This window comes from Schistocerca serialis, chromosome 4 (genome assembly GCF_023864345.2).
Source record: "Schistocerca serialis cubense isolate TAMUIC-IGC-003099 chromosome 4, iqSchSeri2.2, whole genome shotgun sequence".
In the NCBI taxonomy this organism is placed as follows: Eukaryota; Metazoa; Arthropoda; class Insecta; order Orthoptera; family Acrididae; genus Schistocerca; species Schistocerca serialis.
In genome coordinates this window covers 100,399,941-100,422,180 of record NC_064641.1, presented here as the reverse complement: position 1 = coordinate 100,422,180, position 22,240 = coordinate 100,399,941, and positions in this window count along the sequence as shown.

The window sequence follows — 22,240 nt, the reverse complement described above, 5'->3', positions numbered from 1 at the left end:
GGACTAGAAAAATTTGCGATAGACGTAAAAGAGGAAAGAGCATATATCTTGACAAAGAATATTTACGACATGAAATGCATATCAAAACTAAAACACTGTACTACAGTAGTACGTGTAGAATTTTTATACGGACATGAAAGCCTAACGTTGAACTATAAACTGGACAGAACAGAGGTACTGGATAGATGGATTATTAGAAAAATAATGAGTGCAACACAATAAAAGATGGTTAGGAAATGAGAAGTAATGAGGAGATCTGCAAAACTATTGACAAAATATCAGAAGTAATGGATAAGCAACATTAATTTTTCTTTGGCATCTCTACCGAATGAATGAGAACAGACTAACGAAACAAATTTTCCCGTATTTCTGGAAGGAGGAATCGGCAATAGCATGGATTACAGTACTAAAGAAAGAAATAGAACGAAACATTATCAAAGAATCTAAAACAACAGAAAGAAAAGTTTTTAGGAATAAAGTACTAAGTTTAGAAGGCTTCCAAAGCAGAAGAAATAAGAAATCGGAAACAACAAGGAAAAGGCAGAGGAGAAGACGACATGGGGAGAAAATAAAATAGTAATGGAAAACTGGTAAACAACGACAAAGAAGGATGCGGAACTGAAGTTATTACCTAATCCCAGTTGGACAAGACGAAAATATATAAGAAACCTACAACACTGCCATCGAAATACTTACCTTTACGCGTCTGAGACACTCATTTTAAGTATAAAGAGGAACATTGGAGAACTTCTAAAGAGAGAAGGAAATAAAGTCAGGAAAATATCAGATCCTAATTGTGCTGAACAAGGAACATACAAATAATAACAAATAAAGAAACTGAAAAGTAGACAAACATTTATTAGAATATGAGAAAACGCAAGCTAAAATTCTGTGGGCGTATGAAAACAACTAGCTAACTAGATATTTTGTGGATTTCTATGAAACCCTCAGTAAAGCAAAAATTTGAGCAATGAAAATGATCAGTGCAGTTATAGGAGACTTGAAGAGACCAGGAGCCGGCCGAAGTGGCCGTGCGGTTAAAGGCGCTGCAGTCTGGAACCGCAAGAACGCTACGGTCGCAGGTTCGAATCCTGCCTCGGGCATGGATGTTTGTGATGTCCTTAGGTTAGTTAGGTTTAACTAGTTCTAAGTTCTAGGGGACTAATGACCTCAGCAGTTGAGTCCCATAGTGCTCAGAGCCATTTGACCATTTTTTGAGACCAGGAAAAACACGACTTGCTATAATAGCCAGAAATAATTTTAGTCAGGAAATTCATGACTAGACACTTGACCTGACAAAAAAACCCAAGAAGATGGAAACAGCTTAGTTTGGTGAGCGGAAAACGAGAGAATGAAAGTAATGTGGGCACAAAGAAAAGCTAAAACGAAACACTTACTGATGTTTGTTGTACATCACGTGATCCAGTGAGGCCCAACGTGAATACGACTACTACTACTACTACTACTACTACTAATAATAATAATATGTCGTGCTGAATTATCTTGTTCTTGATTTGCTATACATATAATAGTTTCACTTACTAGTCGGAGCATGGATTGCTCGGATTTAAGTTTTATTGTATCAGTAATTAAATGTAATTGTCGTTGCACTTCGACAAAAACACGTAATTAACTTTATAAAAACAACGTTTCTTTATTTTCCGAGTGATATGCTTCGTGGCGTCTCTTACGTTCGTTGTGTGCTGAAGTAGTGTTTGCTTTTACAGACTCATGCAAACTGGCGTAAACGTTTTCTGAAAGCGACAGGATAAAGAGGTCGTTTCAGTGAGAGAGGTGGTTGGATGATGCAAACACGATAAGTGGAGCAAAAAATAAACACCTCCCGTTTTCGCCAGGTGGTCAAGACAACACCCCGTGTATCACGCCCCGTTTCCTTTTACCGCCACAGTGGCCGCGTTCACATTCGTTATACGGATTACACATGCAGGTAAACAAACAGTAAAAAAATATATCAGCATCTGCACAGGGCAGATGTCATCAACCCTTCCCAGCGTTACTGGTCGGTTTGTTGATATCCCTTCCGCTAACCGTCTCCGCCAGAAGTTCCTCCCTATCTCTGCTATTTTCCCGAACATTCTGTTCATTATACAAATAAAACCACAACGCAACCAGTCACAGAGTTAAAAGCTTTTTTATTTATTACTTGTTTCGGATGCTTACTTCACCAACAATTGGCAGTTCCAGTGTTTAGTTCAGGTGCACTGCTAAACCACCGTACCTGCCACCTGTAACACGCTTAACATCAGAAATACACTCTTTAAATTTAGTGACTCCTTACGTTGTGTTTTTGTTTATCTTTTAAACTAACACTCACTGAAACACCCTACCAAACGGTATTAGGTTGATGAATAAGTTAGTAGCATTTTTGTTTTGCATGTTGGTATTCCGGCTGCTATGAATTAATTTGTTGATTGTAAATTTTTATTTGTACTTCGCTGTTGCTATTTGAGTTAACATATTGTCATTTTGTCGTTTGGAGATAGTGACTGGAGCTGTGGACGCTAAAAAAGATGGTGTGCCAAGTGGAGAAATCTTAATTCCCATATGTTCTGTTTCAGTTCAGCACAGGGGTGGTAACACCAGATGCAGCCAGAAACACTAGCGCCGTATGTGGGGATAATGCAACTAAACAGAGCACGGCAGGGAAATGGTTTTCTCGTTTTAAGGACGATAGTTTTGACGCTAGTGAATCTCCATTGTCAACAAGTTCAGGGTTTGATAAAGCTCGTTTAAACGCACGAATTGACAATGATCCACGTCATTGTACTCGAGAACTGGCAAATGTAATTAAATGTGATCATTCCATCATCGTTCGACATTTGCATGCAATGGGGAAGGTTCAAAAATCGGGTGAATGGGTGCCTGATGCTCTAAGCCAAAATCACGAAACTCAGTGGGTGCATCACTGCTTGCTCGTCATTAATTGAGTCGTGGACAACAACGACCATTCCTGTCCTGTATCTGGTGACGAGAAATGGTGTGTTTATGCTAACACGAGGAGAAAGAAAGAAATGTTTGAGACCAAACAAAGCAGCAACCCCCCGTAAAAGACCTGCGCGCATCCACAAAAGATAATGTACGCATCTGGTGGAACAGCGGCGGTGTGCTGTTCTATGAATTGTTTCCCCGAGGTGTAACCGCCACTGCTGACATTTGTTGTCAACAACTGAGACGTCTTGCAGACGAAATCCAAGGACAACGACCAGCAAGACTGCGTGAAGAGATACTACTCCACAACCACGCCGGCACGCATTCTGCTAGTCCAACAAAACACTATACAGGGGCTGGGTTTGGAAGGCGCTCCGCACCCACCTTATTCAACTGATGTTGTGCCCTTAGATTTTCGCATTTTCAGCTCTTTGTCGAACAACCGTCAACGAACTTCTTTTTTGGACGAAAATGCACTCCGGACAAGGCTCGAAGAGCTCTTCGCCTCAAAACCTGGTCATAGCAATCTATAAAATGGGTAGAAATTCGGATGCACATAATTACCGGCCAATTTCACTGACATCGATTTGTTGTAGAATCATGGAACATATTTTGTGTTCGGACATAATGACCTTTCTAGACTCTGAAAGCTCATCTGTTGAAATCAGCCCGGTTTTAGGAAACAGCGGTCGTGCGAGACACAGATGACCCTCTTTGTGCATGATGTACAACAGGCTCTAGATACCGGCTCCCAGGTTGATGCCATATTTCTCGACTTCCGAAAGGAGTTCGATTCATTTCCGCACTGTCGCTTGCTAAAAAAAGTGCGCGCTTACGGTCTATCCGATGACATATGCGGTTGGATAGAAAGTATTCGAACAGATGGGGAGCGGTATGTCGTCCTGGACGGGGTGACTTCAATAGAAAGAAGCGTAACTTCAGGTGTGCCCCAGGGCAGCGTAGTAGGTCCTCTGCTTTTTACGATTTACATAAACCATCTGGTTGATGGTATTGACAGCGCCCTGCGACTGTTTGCCGATGATGCTGTAGTCCACAATAAAGTAGTATCACACGAAAGTTGTGAACAAATCAATGAGGATTTGCAGAAAATTAATGCTTGGTGTAATGACTGGCTGTTATCTCTCAATATTAGTAATTGTAACCTACTGCTTATAACAAGGCGAAAATCCCCATTAACGTACGAGTACAAAATAAATGTCCAGTCTTTGGAAGCGGTAACGTCCGTCAAGTATCTGGGTGTGACTATTAGAAATGATCTCAAATGGAATGATAAGATTACACAAGTAACGGGTAAGGCGAACCCTAGATTGCGGTTTATTGGTAGAATCCTGAAGCGATGCAGTTTTTCAACAAATGAAATAGCTTACAATACGTTAGTTCGTCCAGTATTGGAGTACTGTTCGTCTATATGGGACCCTTACCAGTTGGAGCTAATTCGAGAGATTGAGAAGGTCCAAAGAAGAGCGGCTAGATTCGTGACTGGTAAATTTAGCCATCGCGAGAGCGTTACAAATCTCTTAGAAAGTTTGAAGTGGGACACACTACAGATAGTCGGCGCGGTAAACAGAAGGGGCTGATCACTAAATTCCGAAATCCGATCCTCACCGACGATGTAGAGCATATATTATTACCACCAACTTTCAAATCCCGCAATGATTAGGATTCAAAGATAAGGGAAATAGGAGCTCGTACTGAGGCGTTCAGACAGTCGTTTTTCCTTCTCGCGATCCGCGAGTGGAACAGTGGGGAGGGGGGGGGGGAGAATATGATTTTGGCGCGAATTGTGCCCTCTGCCATACACCACTTCGTGTCTAGCGGAGTATATATGTAGATGTAGATGTAGAAAACCACTTGACTTTTGCAGTCGCGGATTCGAAAATTTATCCCAGCGTTGGCAGACGTTTATAAACACGGAAGGACATTGGGTTATTTATGACTGAGGTCTCTTTTATATGTATCTGCTTTGTTTATTGTGTAAGAACACTAAGATCTTAAGCAGCAACCCAATGTATGTAAAGGCCTGTTCACTGCCCAGTTCTACTATGTCCTTCATCCCTCATCTTCACTCAAAATGATTGTGCATTCTAGTGGACCTCTGTACTAGCTTCACATCACAAGACACGACACTACCATTGACGGAAAGTTATCCTGATGGATTAAAACCATTACTGTCACTCACAGACATTTGGTGGTTTCCGTCCTTTTCGTCCACAAATACTTCCGGTCGCCGTCTCTCGGCTGCCAGTGATGACTTGGTCGCACGCATCATTGTCTTCAGTCACAGCGCCACGGACGATGTCAAAGTTGCAAACCGGTTAAGGATTTTGACGTCCTCTTTAGTCAAACACTCAGTTACAGGAATGTTGCTGTTTATTAAGTAAACTTATAATTAAAATATTGAACATTTAGTACAGATTCAAAACGCACCGAACATACGCACCACGAAGCCTAGACACTCTTCCAAACAGAACTTTATTGCCAATTGATTGCCCAAAATGTTTGTTTTTACTTCCGCACAGAGTCTTGTAAATGAACTGCATTTTTTTTTCAAGCTACATTATGACTACTAGGGCCTGCCATCTTGTTACTTTATGCAGGTCGTAGTGCTGCTCACAGACCTCTTAGCCAGTACACACGGCCACCACCGCACAGCAAAATTGTGCTACCCAGTTGAGGTCAAGTGCACAGTTGCCCAAGTAGCACAGCGTGGAGGTGAGCCTGCGTGGAGTTCTGTTGTCAGCACTTTGGTGGTATCTTTTATTTACTTGCAGCAATTAAATACAGGAATTTGGAAGTGGGAAATTATAATTTAAGAAGAGAATGACAGGGAAGAGTAGATACAGATATCACTTCACAAACACCACCTGGGGAAGGAGAATTTGTGGTAAGTTCCCATCGGTCCAAATTGCTGAGGTCATCGGTCCCTAGGCTTACATACTACTAAATCTAACTTAAACTAACTTAAGCTAAGAACAATACACACCCCCATGTCCGAGGGAAGACTCGAACGTCCGACGGGGGAGTCGCGCGAACCGTGGCAACGAGCCTTAGACCGCGCGGCTACTATGTTACTTAGTAAACAAATTCTGCTTGGCTTTGGAACAATCTTCTGCCTTATTGTAATGTAATTAAGCTACATAGCTGTAGGACCAGTATGAACTGGTTGGATAGTCGACATCACAGTTATAGCTAGTCTGCGTTAACCAGTTGTGTCGGCCACTGATGCGTCGTATGTTTGGATCTTCGCAACGCCTTTAGCGTCAACTAAAGTTTAAAGATGGCGCATGGAAGCGCCGAAACTGGTAGTAAGTCAACAGCCGTAGTCCTCCAGATCTGCAGATGTAACGATAGACATACAAAACTTTTCTCCAAAAACCTTTTACAGTCTTCTTGCGTCTGTGTTTCCACTATGAAAACTGATTGTGTTTTCTGATTGATCTTATCCTCAACTTTTCTGTTTTTTGGATCTGTGCATGTCGTCGGTTTGTTTAACTCTTCATTTGGGTCTTCATTCTCTGACGATTTACCGAAGAGAGTTGTATTCTGTTTTGCCTTGGCTTCTTCTACTTTAGTGTTAAAACTTGCCTTCCATGTTGGAAGGGCCGCTACTCCAGCCTAGATCAATGGTGGTTGTTTATTCTCTGTCTTTCTGAGATGTGAATTTTCTAACCTCAACCTAATGTCCTCTTCTTGCAGCTTCTCTGTCTTTTCACTGGCGGTGGGGCTATTATTAACCCCTAGAACTATGATCTGGTCTTTGTTTGCTGCCATATATGCTTTCACCAGTCAAATTTTGAATGATCTGAATAACCGAACACCACCCATTGGGATTTTTTGTGATCTCTCAAAGGCTTTTGATTGTGTAAATCATGAAATTCTGCTAGACAAGCTCAAGTATTGTGGCATGAGTGGGACAGTGCACAAATGGTTTAATTCGTACCTAACTGGAAGAGTGCAGAAAGTTGAAATAAGTAGTTCTCGTAACATGCAAAGATCAGCACATTCCTCAAACTGGGGAACTATCAAGAATGGGGTTCCACAAGTGTCAGTCTTGGGTCCTTTGTTGTTCTTATTATATATTAATGACTTGCCATTCTATATTCATGAAGAGGCAAAGTTAGTTCTCTTTGCTGGTGATACAAGTATAGTAATCACACCTGAGAAACAAGAATTAACTGATGAAATTGTCAATACTGTCTTTCAGAAAATTACTAAGTGGTTCCTTGTAAACGGACTCTCACTGAATTTTGATAAGACACAGTACATACAGTTCCGTACAGTGAATGGTATGACGCCATGAATAAATATAGACATTAATCAGAAGCATATAGCTAAGGTAGAATATTCCAAATTTTTAGGTATGTCCATTGATGAGAGATTAAATTGGAAGAAACACATTGATGATCTGCTGCTTATGCAATAAGGGTCATTGCAAATTTTGGTGATAAACATCTTAGTAAATTAGCTTACTACGCCTATTTTCACTCATTGCTTTCATATGGCATCATATTTTGGGGTAATTCATCACTGAGGAATAAAGTATTTATTGCACAAAAGCGTGTAATCAGAATAATAGCTGGAGTCCACCCAAGATCATCCTGCAGACATTTATTTAAGGATCTAGGGATATTCACAGTAGCTTCTCAGTATATATACTCTCTTATGAAATTTGTTATTAACAACCAAACCCAATTCAAAAGTAATAGCAGTGTGCATAACTACAATACTAGGAGAAAGGACGATCTTCACTATTCAAGATTAAATCTAACTTTGGCACAGAAAGGGGTGAATTATACTGGCACTAAAGTCTTTGGTCACTTACCAAATAGTATCAAAAGTCTGACAGATAACCAACAAGTATTTAAGAAGAAATTAAAAGAATTTCTGAATGACAACTCCTTCTACTCCATAGAGGAATTTTTAGACATAAATTAAGAAAAAAAAGAAAAAAAAACAAAAATATTAAAAAAAATAAAAAAATAAAAATAAAAAAATAAAGAAAAACCAAAAAAATAAAGTTGTTATATTAACTTAAGTATGTTGTTAAATTAACCTAATTATGTCATGTATTGGAAAATTCGACTCGTTCCACATCATTACGAAATATCGTATTCATGATCCATGGAACTAGTATTAATCTAATCTAATCTAATCTTTTAGGATGTCAGTCTGTCCCTTTACACGTGCTCCTCTTAGGGCATCCAAGGACTCAACCTCCTTCTGTACTCTAGCCCCAGTCTGTACCTATAACTTGCACGCAGTCTGGCATTTTCATTATTTACTGCCTGGACTTCCTTTCCAGTTGCGACTGGGCGAGAGTGAATTGATTAATCTGCGTTTCAATTTCTGCACACGTACCAGTGGCAATTTCTTTATCTCCAGCTCCTGGGCAGATTCATCAACCATTTCACCTATGACAGATAGTTACGCCTCTGGAGTAGCAAACTCAATGCCAGGCAGCTGCTCCTCCTCCATTTTCTGAGCACCTTTCTGCGATGCAGAGCGTCTACATCTTGCTACTGCCACAAGTGGTTGTGTTGGTGGCGTTTCCCCCACGGACGAGGTGGTGCTTGATCTGTCCCTAAATGGAGCAGAAGACGCAGCCACCGCCAGCTGGGGCTGTGTTTGTAACTCCAGATCTCACACGCAGGACCTACAACATGCGGCTGTGCATTATCCTGCTGAAATGTAGGGTTTCGCTGGGATCAAATGAAGGGTAGACCCACGGGTCGTAAAACATCTGAAATGTAACGCCCACTGTTCAAAGTGCCGTCAGTTTCCGACGCAGACAGCTGAACCCAAGAACTTGAGCATTTCATGACTGTTTTTAAGGAAAATGGATACACCGAGAAGCAGATTCGTCGGGCTATGGAGCTTGGACCATCTCTGTAGGTGTACGAAGAGGAACATAGATCTGTGGCCTTTCTTCCTTATGCTGGAGGCTTATCGTTTAAGATTGGACGAATTTTAAGGAATTTTAACATTAAGAGTGTGTTCTGTCTACGTTCTAAGATTAGGGCTTTGCTCGGTTCTGTGAAGGATGATTTTGGGGCTTAGGAAACCCGGGGTGTACAAAATTCCGTGTCAATGTGGGAAAGCTTACGTTGGCCGTTCTATTCGCACAGTGCATGACAGGTGTGTGGAACATCGCCGTCATACGAGGCTACAACAGCCGGAAAAATCGGCGGTAGCAGAACACTCCCTAAATGAGGGACACAATATGAAATTCGACGAAAATGTTGTGGTTGCCAACATTTCCGGTTTTTGCAACAGTGATTATAAAGAGGCGATTGAAATTAGGTTGGCTGATAATTTAATCAACAGAGACAATGGGTTTCCTTTTAGCAGGACGTGGAATCCTGTATTATCTCGCAGCAAAACTGAACGTTCTTGGGTGCGGCCTTGATTGTGATATATCGTTGCCAGCAGTGTTTCACTAAGGGCGGTGCCACCTCCCTGTTTTGGAAGGCAGAAACTGTGATTGGCGGCGCATGCGCCGTGTACTGAACGGTGGCCTATATAGGACGTCGATTTGCAACCTGGCGTCAGTTCTCACCGGGACTCATCAGCAGAAGCAGCATTTCCTGAAGATGGCGAACAGTTGGATCAGCGAAATACCGAGTCAAGTTGATTTTAGGATCCGGCAGCAAACCCGAAGAGACTTTCAAGATAATGAGAATACTATCGAAAAGGCACAGTGTTTGTACGATGTTATACGATTCGTGTGCACTCAATGCGACTTTTTATATCTTTCTCGAAAACCTCCTGTGTTACTGCCACAATATTCTTAAATCCTTCCAGTGTCAAACTTTTACCATGTTTATGCTTTGTATGGAAGGAGAAAAGATTAAGCTCTGTCGTACCTTCAACGACAAGTTCATTAAATACGGAGCATAAGCTCGGAATGTGGGAAGAGGGGACAAGGAAATGGCTGTTCCCTTCCAAAAAAACAATCCCGATATTTGCCTTAAGTGATGTAGGGGAAACCACTGAATACCTATATCTGGCGGTGGCTGCGTCTTCTGCTCCATTTAGGGACAGATCAAGCACCACCTCGTCCGTGGGGGCAAAGCCATCAACACAACCACTTGTGGCAGTAGCAAGATGTAGACGCTCTGCATCGCAGAAAGGTGCTCAGAAAATGGAGGAGGAGCAGCTGCCTGGCATTGAGTTTGCTACTCCAGAGGCGTAACTATCTGTCTTACCATTGCGATGACTCTCTCTGTGCGCTTTGTAAGTCGGACAGTGTAAAGGTCACGAATATTTAGCGTCAATCCAAACAAACACAACATTATTTCAACCTGCAGCTATAAATTAAAGACAGAGAGAAACAACCCGTTCAAAATGGGCTGGTTTAGCTTTAGCACGGCTCTGTTTTCTACTGCCAGGCCTCGCGAAGTAATTCTGTCCATCTGCTGAGTCCGAAGCTGGAGTTTATTGTCTTGCGGACATGTGTTAACTGGGTCTAATGTGTTTTGTTCTGTACGACTGCTGTGTCGACTGTCAGGCGTTTCGTTCAGGTGTTTGCTTACCTTGTCCTGTCAGTCTTAACAACCGCGCGTTGTACAGTTTCTTCTCCAGGGAACTCTTTACTCAACTGACTTTCACGCATTCTAGTCTTTTCTCTCGCCTGATCGTGAAATATTCCGTTTTCACTGCTGTAGTTCCCAACTCTCTCATATTAACCCTGCGTTGATAAACCTCCGTAAAATTTACAGTTGCAGTAGGGTATAAAACACGACATTATGTACTTAATTTGGAATGTAACATACCAGTGGGGATCTAATAACTGATGCGTAACCTATAAATCATCACTTCTTTTGAGTAAATTGCAGTAGCACGGCAATGCAACCAACCCCCCCCCCCCCCCCCCACCCGCTTACTGTTCTAGGGTAAAATCTCTCGCCTGCTCTTCACCACCGGTTTCGTCCAAATAGTACAAATAGTATATGCAGGGCACGGCTAGTACAAATAGTATACGCAGGGCACGGCTACAAATGAAAGTGACAGAAGTGTGAACCCCAGATGACCAAGCGTTTAGAGAAAAATACCGATTTTGGGGCGGGTGGGAGGAGTATTTTACGTTTCGAGGCAGTGACTGGTGCAGCGGAAACAATACAGAAAGGTAATCCGAAGGCTGTGGGGGCCAGTCTCTACGTGTAAACAATTTTCTTATTTCCAAATATTACATTACTTTTACTGCAAATAAATCGAAATAATGCTAAATGCTTGAAAGGACGTCATAAGATGAACATCAAAAAAAGCAAAACGAGGATAATGGAATGTAGTCGAATTGAATCGGGTGACGCACCAGGAATTAGATTAGGAAATGAGTCGCTTAAAGTAGTAAAGGAGTTTTGCTATTTGGGGAGCGAAATAACTGATGATGGTCGAAATAGAGAGGATATAAAATGTAGACTGGCAATGGCAAGGAAAACGTTTCTGAAGAAAAGAAATTTGTTAACATCGACTACAGATTTAAGTGTCAGGAAGTCCGTTCTGAAAGTATTTGTATGGAGTGTGGCCAGGTATGGAAGTGAAACGTCGATGATAAATACTTTAGACAAGAAGAGAATAGAAGCTTTCGAAATGTGGTGCTACAGTAGAATGCTGAAGATTAGATGGGTAGACCACATAACTAATGAGGAGGTATTGAACAGAATTGGAGAGAAGAGAAATGTGTGGCACAACTTGACTAGAAGAAGGAATCGGTTGGTAGGGCATATTCTGAGGCATCAGTGGATCACCAATTTAGTATTGGAGGGCAGCGTGGAAGGTAAAAATCGTAGAGAGCGACCAAGAGATGAATACACTAAACAGATTCAGAAGGATGTAGGTACTGGGAGATGAAGAACCTAGCACAGTATAGAGTAGCATGGAGAGCTGCATCAAACCAGTCTCTGGCCTGAAGACCACAACAACAACAACAATGCTGAATGCACTGATGGAAAAAAAGACTGTAGTCGTGGAAAGACGACGTCGATATTGATCCGATGACGGAATATGTCACCTGGGGTATAGTAGAAGTGCTCATAATGATATCAACGTCGTCTGGTAACAGATAGTGTAATGGCATAGCTACCAGACCGCGATCTATATCTACCCTTTAATGGGTCAGCTTGCAGGCAGAAGGTTCAGTATGGTGCGAACGTGAGAAGCAAACAAGCAACCCTACCACGGGTACCTACTCGTCCTTTCTACAGCCTACTGAGCGAGTTTGAAAGGGGTCAAAGTATTGACTTCCGAGCGACGGTATGGTCCTTTCTAAGTATTTCCACACAAGTTGAACGTGCTGCGTCAGTCGTGGAACGATGCTGGTTTCAGTGGCCATTCTCACACCCGTAGACGAGGTTCTGGAAGGCCACAATGCACAGACACCCGCCTGGATCGTCGTATTGTAGGGCAGCAGTGGTAGATCCTACATCTGCCGTAGCACACATAAGACGGATAATGAGCCCAGACGTGTCAAGTCAACACTTACTGTTGCGGAAACAACAGTGGGAATACGGGCACGCACACCTCTAGCCTGTCTTCCACTCACGCCACAGCATCGACGTGCCCAGCTCGACTGGTGTTGTCAGTGGATAACGTGGGAGGTGGAATGACGCACCGTGCTCTACAGCGATGAAGGCAGATTCTGCCTACATGCAAGTGATGGTCGTTTACCCCTACAACATAGACCCAGTGAGCGCTCTCTCGCAGAGTGCATAAATCCAAGGACACAATGGGCGCACTCTCGGCCTTACGGTCAGGGGTGCGATAGACTACAACTCTCGTTCCCCTTTGGTGTTTCTGGAGGGGTCACTTACCAGCACTCGGTACGTGCAAGTGTGATTACACCCGTTCTTTCGTCGTTCTTGTAACAGGAAGGTGGTGTGTTGTTCCATCAGGACAATGCTCACCCATACACTGCCAGCGAAATTCAACGTGCCGTCCAAGACGTGCAGCAACTTCCCTGGCCAGCACAATCTCAGGACTTGTCTACGATCGAGAATTTGTGGGATATGATGGGACGAGAAGTGACTCGTGCGACTCGTCAACCAACAGCTCTTGCAGAACTGCGTGAATAGATCGAGTAGGCTTGGAATAACGTATCCCAGAACAGTATTCGCTGTCTGCACGATCAACTTGATGCCAGAGACAGCGTCTGCATTGACGCCCGTCGAGGCTACCTTGCATACTAACAGGAGTTCAAAATGGTTCAAATGGCTCTGAGCACTAGGGGACTTCACATCTGAGGTCACCAGTCCCCTAGAACTTAGAACTACTTAAACCTAAGGACATCACACACATACATCCCTGAGGCCGGATTCGAACCTGCGATCGTAGGAGCAGCGCGGTTCCGGACTGAAGCGCCTAGAACCACTCGGCCACAACGGGCGTCACTAACAGGAATTCTACAGCATGGATCGATACTTGATACCTCAGACCCGCTGCTTCTATTGGTCTATAAAGGTAATCATTTCATGCACTCTATGTGCACTGTTGCAACAATAAATCTTGAGCGAATTACAGAAATATCTAAGAGGGTGTACTAATCTTTTCCGGCTGTGTGTGTTATATTTATTGATATTTTCATAAAGTGAAGTAAAAGCCAGAGGAAAATTTGGGTGATGAGTAAGCGGTGAAATACAAGAATGTCGTCTTTGCTTCATCAAAATCTGGGCAGTAAACGTACATAAAAATATTTTGACTCATGTGGTGTAATCTTGTGTGCAGCAGAACAAATTTATGTCAGTTATGGCTTCCCCAGTTTTTACGATGAATACCACTCCAGCATGACTAAATCATCAAGTCTAAAATAATAAAATTAATTTTATATACGAACTTCCCCTGTACGCCTTATAATGCATTTGCTGTCCCAGGTTTACACTGATCTTTTCATTTCAAGCATTAAATGAAAGTAATAATAAATACAATGTACAGAGCTTTGTTTCGGTTTATTTGCAGTGTAAGGCAAAAACTGAACGTAGAAAGAAGTTTGTACATACGAACACGACCTCACGAACCTCGGTTTAGCATTTCTGTACACTTTCCACTAAGCCAACCGCTGCATCGAAAATACACAAACGTCAAGGGCTCAAGTCTCACCCTAAGCATCTCAAATATACTATTTTTCTCAAAAATTCTGTTTTTTTTAATGATTGGCCATCTGGAGCTGCTATTGCTGTCACTTCCATTTCTAGCCGAGCCCTGCATATGCCCTAAATTTGGACGAAATCGGTGATGACGGGAAGGCACAGTCCCTTATCGGAAGATTTTGTGTGAAATGCATCACGGAAACTCTCCTAGATTCTTACAGTTCCATTTCCTTCAACACAAGAAAGTATGTACAGATTTTCTTAACGTGTTGCAGGTGTGACCCGCATGTAATAGATTTTAATTGTCACATAGAAAATATCAAGCTGCTACAGTGAAACCTCGATGTCAGCCCTTTCCTACGTATTATAATGAGTCAACCTCCTGTAACATTACCATTTATTTATAGAGATAACAGATAACATGTATAATATCGCCCAGCTTAAAATTATCTCAGCTGTTTCACTAAAAGAATTCATATGATTTTGCCGCGCGGGGTAGCCGTGCTGTCTTGGGCGTCTTGTCACGGTTCGTGCAGCTCCCCCCGTCGAAGGTTCGAGTCCTCCCTCGGGCATGGGTGTGTGTGTTGTCTTTAGCGAAAGTAAGTTTAAGTTAGATTAAGTAGTGCGTAAGCCTAGGTACTGATGACCTCAGCAGTTTGGTCCCATAATCCTTACCACCAATTTTTTTCGTGTGATTTTGTATATGATGTATTATATTTCAGACTAAAATGTGTAAAAAAGAAATTAATGTGTTATACAGTTGATATGTACTAACAGTTAAAAATGCTCTTCTTTTAAAAATATTTGAAATTACGAAATTTCTGGTATACTTAAAATTCATATTATTAATTGTATAGTCTAACTGTAATTATTAAATTTATTTCGAGATTGATTTACATAATAACGATATATTTTAGTGAAGATTCTTCATTGGTAAAGAAAGTTTGTAAACTCTTTTGCTTCGTAAGCTCTTTGGAATAATGGGAGTATCACAGAATGTAAGTAGTGGTGAGCATGCCTCTGATGGAAGCAGACGTTTTCTAAATTTGTCACAAACAGTGTAATTATTGTTTTTTTTTTTTTTTGAACGTGGAAAATGTAGAAACAGTGTGATGTTAAAAGATGTGACAAAGAATAAAATTAAGAAATAATTGAGGCAAATGTTCATCAGTTATTTAGTCATCAAGAACCTACAAAATCGAAATTTCAGCTGCAAGAATGTACACCTAGACATAGCTTTGAGCCATCGACAATAACAACACCTACACGTGCTCTAGCATAGTAGACATTCGTCGTAGCCTGCAGTAGAAAGTTGTATCTTTGTAACTGTGCAGAGTAGTATTTTGGTTATTATTTTCTTTTCATTGTCTTGTACTCTTATATGGCTTGTGCCACCAAAAGACTTGTTTCACTTCTTGTTATTCTTCCATTTGGAAATTACTGTACGCCAAGAAGGTTTTCTTTAATTAAAATAGAGTGCTCAAACTTGATCATTAGTTTTTTCCTGCCAACCACAGGACACTAGTATACAGACTTTGGTATTCATGATGGAACATATTAATTTCTTCTTTCTGCTTGCTAGAATGTATGTGGGTTTCAAATGACAAAAGGTCACCAACTTCATACTTAATCAGTCGCAATATCTTATCATGTCCTTCCTTCTACTGCTGAGTCTCATCACGTAAATACTCCATGGTCACTTCAATTTTCCTATCCCACGATTGATCTAGTCGGAGAATCGCTCAAGATGTTGGAGAATATACTTCCAGGAGGTTGGTTCAGTGGGATTTCACATGATGCAAAACCTGTCATGGTATGAGGTAGGCTGTTGATACACCCTCAAAATCTGTTATATATTTTTTCCACTTGCTATGTTTGTGACTACAATATGTTCTGCACATGTGCTACACCTCTTTCATGACTCTTGCAGCTGGATTTGAGGCAGGCCTGTATTTAGCTATCGGAACTTGTTCCACACCATTCCTCTGCAACATCTCGTTCCACTCATTTGATATAAATTGCGCTCCATTGTCTAACAACACCTGCTTAGGTTTCACACCTGTACAAATTAATGATTTTCTGTTGTCACTGAATTTGCCTTACCAGTTGCTTTCCATAGGGGTTAGAGCTTTACATATCTGGAACACAGTTGTAAAGACCCTCATGAGCTGTCTGAAATTTTGCCATGGGACTTGGGCAGTAGTGTATATTGCTGTTTCCATTTAGTCAGAGCCCTGCTTGCCAATGCGATTGTTTTAACATTATCCGAGTCCATGTCATCCAGTTGGTATAAGTACAATCCTAATCCATAGTCTGCGCTGTCACAAGCCAAGTAAAATTCCTTGCTCAACTCTGGGTGCGAAACCAGCTTAGAATCGCACAGCTGTTGCTTTATTTCCTCGAAATCACCTTGGCATTCGTCTGTACAATCCCATAACACTTTGTCCTTCAGAAGATTCAACAAATGTGGGTTACTAAGTGACTGTCCACTTATAAACTTCATATACCATCCACATAAACCAAGGAAACCTCTTAATTGTTTCATACATTGTGGCGCAGGAAAATCCTTGACTGCTTGTAGTTTGATCTCATCTGGTTTGATCCCCTGTGCACTGACGATGTGCCCAAGATACTTAACCTCACTCCTTCCAAAATCTGATTTCCCCAAATTCGCTATCCCTCCTGCCTTCTCAAAGGCCATGAGTACCTCTTCAAGCGTTTTAACTTGCTCTTCCCAGTCTGCTGTTGCTATTAAGATATCGCCAACTTACACAGTCACCTTCTTCCTCAACTGCCCACTCAGTAGCCGGCCGTGGTGGCCGAGCGGTTCTAGGCGCTTCAGTCCGGAACCGCGCAACAGCTACAGTCGCAAGTTCGAATCCTGCCTCGGGCATGGATGTGTATGATGTCCTTAGGTTAGTTAGGTTTAAGTAGTTCTAAGTTCTAGGGGACTGATGACCTCAGATGTTAAGTCCCATATTGCTCAGAGCCATTTGAACCATTTTGCTCACTCAGTACCTTATCCAATGCTCTCACAAAGGCAGACTTCGAAACATTGAGGACAAACGGTAGTACACGATACTGGTAGCTTCTTCCTTCATACACGAATGCAGTGTATTCTTATGTAGGGGGACCTGGCAGTATCCCGATATGAGATCTACTGAATACTATTGCCCCATGAAACATTTGCAGTAATTCTCCAAATTCTCAGGTCTCGTTCTTTATGGAATAATAATTTTATTCACTGGACATGCATCCAATACTACTCTGACATCGCTATTCCTTTTTTCCACAACGAACAACGTTTTGTTACATTGGATAGTTGACCTTTCTGTTACTCCCCTCTGTACCATTCTCAGAAGCCTTTCTTCCACTGCTTCACGTTTCGATTGAGGTATCGCATAATGCCGTAAATAAAATGGTTTATGCTCCTTCACTTGTAATTTGCACTCACCTGTCTTGATTATACCAGATTCACTTGAAGAAACCTGGCTGTACCTTCGCAGGATCCTCATCAATTCTTCCATGATCTCACGGTCTTGATGTTCTAGTAATTGGAGTTTTCGCTCAACAATAGGTTCAGTGTCTTCTGTGCCGGCCTTGCCTTTCCATCTCCATTGCTTTTTGCTCAGAGCTCCAGAATCTCCTTTCACAGTACCCTGTGGTCTTAGTAGCAGATCGATATCATAGCATATCTTAGTCATTCCAACCACCTCTTTATCATTGATCCTCTCTTTAAAGGCAATAACAACTTCCGTTCCTCCTTTCTGCACTTTCACACATCCTTTTCCAAAGTTTAATGGAACCTTCTGTTCACTTAACAAGTTGATTCCTAAAATTATGGGCAACACCAACCCAGACACAACTATCGTCGACACGTCATAACCTTCATCACCAAGCTTCATTGTGACTAAAATCTGTTCCTTAATTACTTTGCTCTTTGATCCAACGGAAACTGTGGTACATATTGCATGTACAGGAAAATTGAGTTTCCTCTTTCCTCGTTCCAACCACTTCGTATAGAGCTTGTGGCATATTGCATTGACCTGGCTACAAGTTTTCCACTAAATCATCGGTAAGGATATCAAATATTTCTGCTTAAATGATAGGCTGTACAGCTTACGACCTTCTTGCAATAGGTCTTCCACAATCTCTGTGGCATTATCTGTCCATACGGACATTATTATGTCCTCCCCCCACACCCATCCTCCATTCCTGACCAGGGCCACAACAGAAATGTCCTCTTGTTTTCTGGTGTTCCTTCCCTATGCTGTCTGTCTGGTCTATTGTCTGAGTTTCGCAGCTGGTCATCCGATGTATTGTGCCCTGAGGTCTGATATCCGTAGCCACCATGGTGTCCTGTGTGACCACCATGGCCACGGAAACCACTGCCATGTGTCCTGCCATTATTATTATTCCAATGTTGTCCGCTGTGTCTATTGTTATGGTCTGAATGGGTATCTGTATTGGTTTCATTGTTCTCTGATACTCTTCTATCATCTTCTCCTCCTCCCATTGCTCTTGACTCATACAACGTGTCTGATTGTCCCAAGGCTGACTTCATTGCTGACTTATCCTGACTTCATTTCTGACTTTTCTTGAACTCCAGTTGGTAGTTTACTTATAATCAGAGACACTGTTGCTTCTGTCATCATTGGTTCATCTAAATACAAGCTACTCTCACAATGATGTTGAAAAAATTTCTTTAAATTCTGGTCACGCCCTCTCTGAAACATTCCACTGTGGTATAGACTGTTACATACAACATTTTGTCTCTATCATGACCAATATTGTCGCAAAAGTTCCTTTTCAAAATCAGCAAAGGTTGTACACTTATGTCCTATTCTCATACCCCAGGTACCAGCTTCACCTCCCAATCTTGCTGCAACAAAGCGTACCTTTCTGTGCTCACCCCATAATTCAGATAACAAGCCCTTAAACTGAACTAGAAAATCTCTGGGATGCCATCTTCCACTTGGTTCGAAGTTCTTAAAATTCCCTATACCAAGAAAGACCTCATCGTTTTGTATACCAATTAAGCTACCTCCCGCAATGCTTCCATTATGTAGTAGTGATTTCACTTCGCTCTTCACCTGCTGACCGACCTGTTCTTTAGTCTTGCCTTCCTCACTGTACACCTCTTCTACTCGCTGTGCATAAGCATCCTGGGTCAGCACAAAAGCTGATATCCTGTGTGTGCAGTGTTTCACTTCTTCATCCAGCTGTTTGAAATGCTCGTCATAAACCTTAAACTTTTTAGTAAGTTCTTCGTTTACCTCTTTGACATACGATTCTGCCTTTTCAAAAGGATTAGCATTGCCTGCAACGTTCTCCTCAAATCGAATGGTAAGCTCATTTGTCCTTTGATGACTTGACTCAGCCACCTTCTTTACAGCCTCACTAGTCCACCTCTCTACTGAGTCATTCACTTAATGTCTTCTTTAATTGTTTGTTAACTTGCAATAACACTTTCTGGTTGTCTACTGATCGCCTAATGTCTTCTTTCTGGTACATAATATCTTCCTTTAATTGTTTGTTACCATGCAATAATGTTTTGAGCATGTCAACGATACACAGGTCAGACCTAAGTTTACACTCATTTCGTTTCGGCGTCTCCATGATTGGTGACGGCACCGCATTCGGACTTTCCATCTCTGTTGATAATACTGGAATCCTTCAACATTTCACTACTACTTGCTACTGTTTTCGTCTCCAACTGGTTACTTTCACCTAAAGAGTCTGCTTTCACGTCCCTGTCTACTGCAGTTGCACCAACCTCATTAGTTGCCATATTGAACCACAAATAAGCTACCCAAGCAAGAAATAACAAATCACAATAACACTCATAGCACAGAATGGATGGCAATAACCATAACCAAATCGCACCGTGTATGCATTCATCGCTGTAATTTGTGCTTAGAAGCACACGTAACATACAATATCACGTAATAGAAGAAAAAGAATGAACTATAAGCTAAGGTAAATACAGATCTGCAGTTGTTTTGTAAAAAAAATTAGACTACCAAGTAAGTTGGGTCTGGCAGTGACATTTACTTTACTGTATGATCGGCAAATTAGGTGAGGACTCGTAATTTAGTGGTACAGAAGAATTTTAACTATCATTTTTTGTAACTATGTAATTATACAATGCAATCTGAACAGCCAGTTAATTACTCTTGTTGCTTCATTTGCGTGAGCTAACGTTGTAATGCGCGACTTACCTTGCATTGTCTTCTCGCCTGTAGTCGCGGCTGTTCCTTAGCGCCGACTCAGTTGATGCAGCGCTGTTATTAACTTTAGCACATACACTCCTGGAAATGGAAAAAAGAACACATTGACACCGGTGTGTCAGACCCACCATACTTGCTCCGGACACTGCGAGAGCGCTGTACAAGCAATGATCACACGCACGGCACAGCGGACACACCAGGAACCGCGGTGTTGGCCGTCGAATGGCGCTAGCTGCGCAGCATTTGTGCACCGCCGCCGTCAGTGTCAGCCAGTTTGCCGTGGCATACGGAGCTCCATCGCAGTCTTTAACACTGGTAGCATGCCGCGACAGCGTGGACGTGAACCGTATGTGCAGTTGACGGACTTTGAGCGAGGGCGTATAGTGGGCATGCGGGAGGCCGGGTGGACGTACCGCCGAATTGCTCAACACGTGGGGCGTGAGGTCTCCACAGTACATCGATGTTGTCGCCAGTGGTCGGCGGAAGGTGCACGTGCCCGTCGACCTGGGACCGGACCGCAGTGACGCACGGATGCACTCCAAGACCGTAGGATCCTACGCAGTGCCGTAGGGGACCGCACCGCCACTTCCCAGCAAATTAGGGACACTGTTGCTCCTGGGGTATCGGCGAGGACCATTCGCAACCGTCTCCATGAAGCTGGGCTACGGTCCCGCACACCGTCAGGCCGTCTTCCGCTCACGCCCCAACATCGTGCAGCCCGCCTCCAGTGGTGTCGCGACAGGCGTGAATGGAGGGACGAATGGAGACGTGTCGTCTTCAGCGATGAGAGTCGCTTCTGCCTTGGTGCCAATGATGGTCGTATGCGTGTTTGGCGCCGTGCAGGTGAGCGCCACAATCAGGACTGCATACGACCGAGGCACACAGGGCCAACACCCGGCATCGTGGTGTGGGGAGCGATCTCCTACACTGGCCGTACACCACTGGTGATCGTCGAGGGGACACTGAATAGTGCACGGTACATCCAAACCGTCATCGAACCCATCGTTCTACCATTCCTAGACCGGCAAGGGAACTTGCTGTTCCAACAGACAATGCACGTCCGCATGTATCCCGTGCCACCCAACGTGCTCTAGAAGGTGTAAGTCAACTACCCTGGCCAGCAAGATCTCCGGATCTGTCCCCCATTGAGCATGTTTGGGACTGGATGAAGCGTCGTCTCACGCGGTCTGCACGTCCAGCACGAACGCTGGTCCAACTGAGGCGCCAGGTGGAAATGGCATGGTAAGCCGTTCCACAGGACTACATCCAGCATCTCTACGATCGTCTCCATGGGAGAATAGCAGCCTGCATTGCTGCGAAAGGTGGATATACACTGTACTAGTGCCGACATTGTGCATGCTCTGTTGCCTGTGTTTATGTGCCTGTGGTTCTGTCAGTGTGATCATGTGAGGTATCTGACCCCAGGAATGTGTCAATAAAGTTTCCCCTTCCTGGGACAATGAATTCACGGTGTTCTTATTTCAATTTCCAGGAGTGTAGATGCCACTAGCGTCGTCATGAGTGTAACACGATTTAGTATGTTTATTTCACAACATAACTTCTTTGCAATGTCTTGACCGGACGATTGTATTGACTGTGTCGTAAGTTCTTTGGCGTACACACCCTAAGCTTGCGTGCTGCTGGTCTCGGCGGAGGTTCGAGTCCTCCCTCGGGCATCGGTGTGTGTGTTTGTCGTTAGGATAATTTAGGTTAAGTAGTGTGTAAGCTTAGGGACTGATGACCTTAGCAGTTAACGCCCATAAGATTTCACACACATTTGGATATTTCGACCTAAGCTCGCGTGACGTCACTCAACAATCCCAACAGTCACTGTTTACACACAAATAGTTGACTCGACAAATTAATGACATGGCACTTCTTATCCGAAATTTGTAGATCGTGTAAACACGTCACTATATAACATGCCTGGAGGTACAACTGGTTGGGGACCCTTAAACT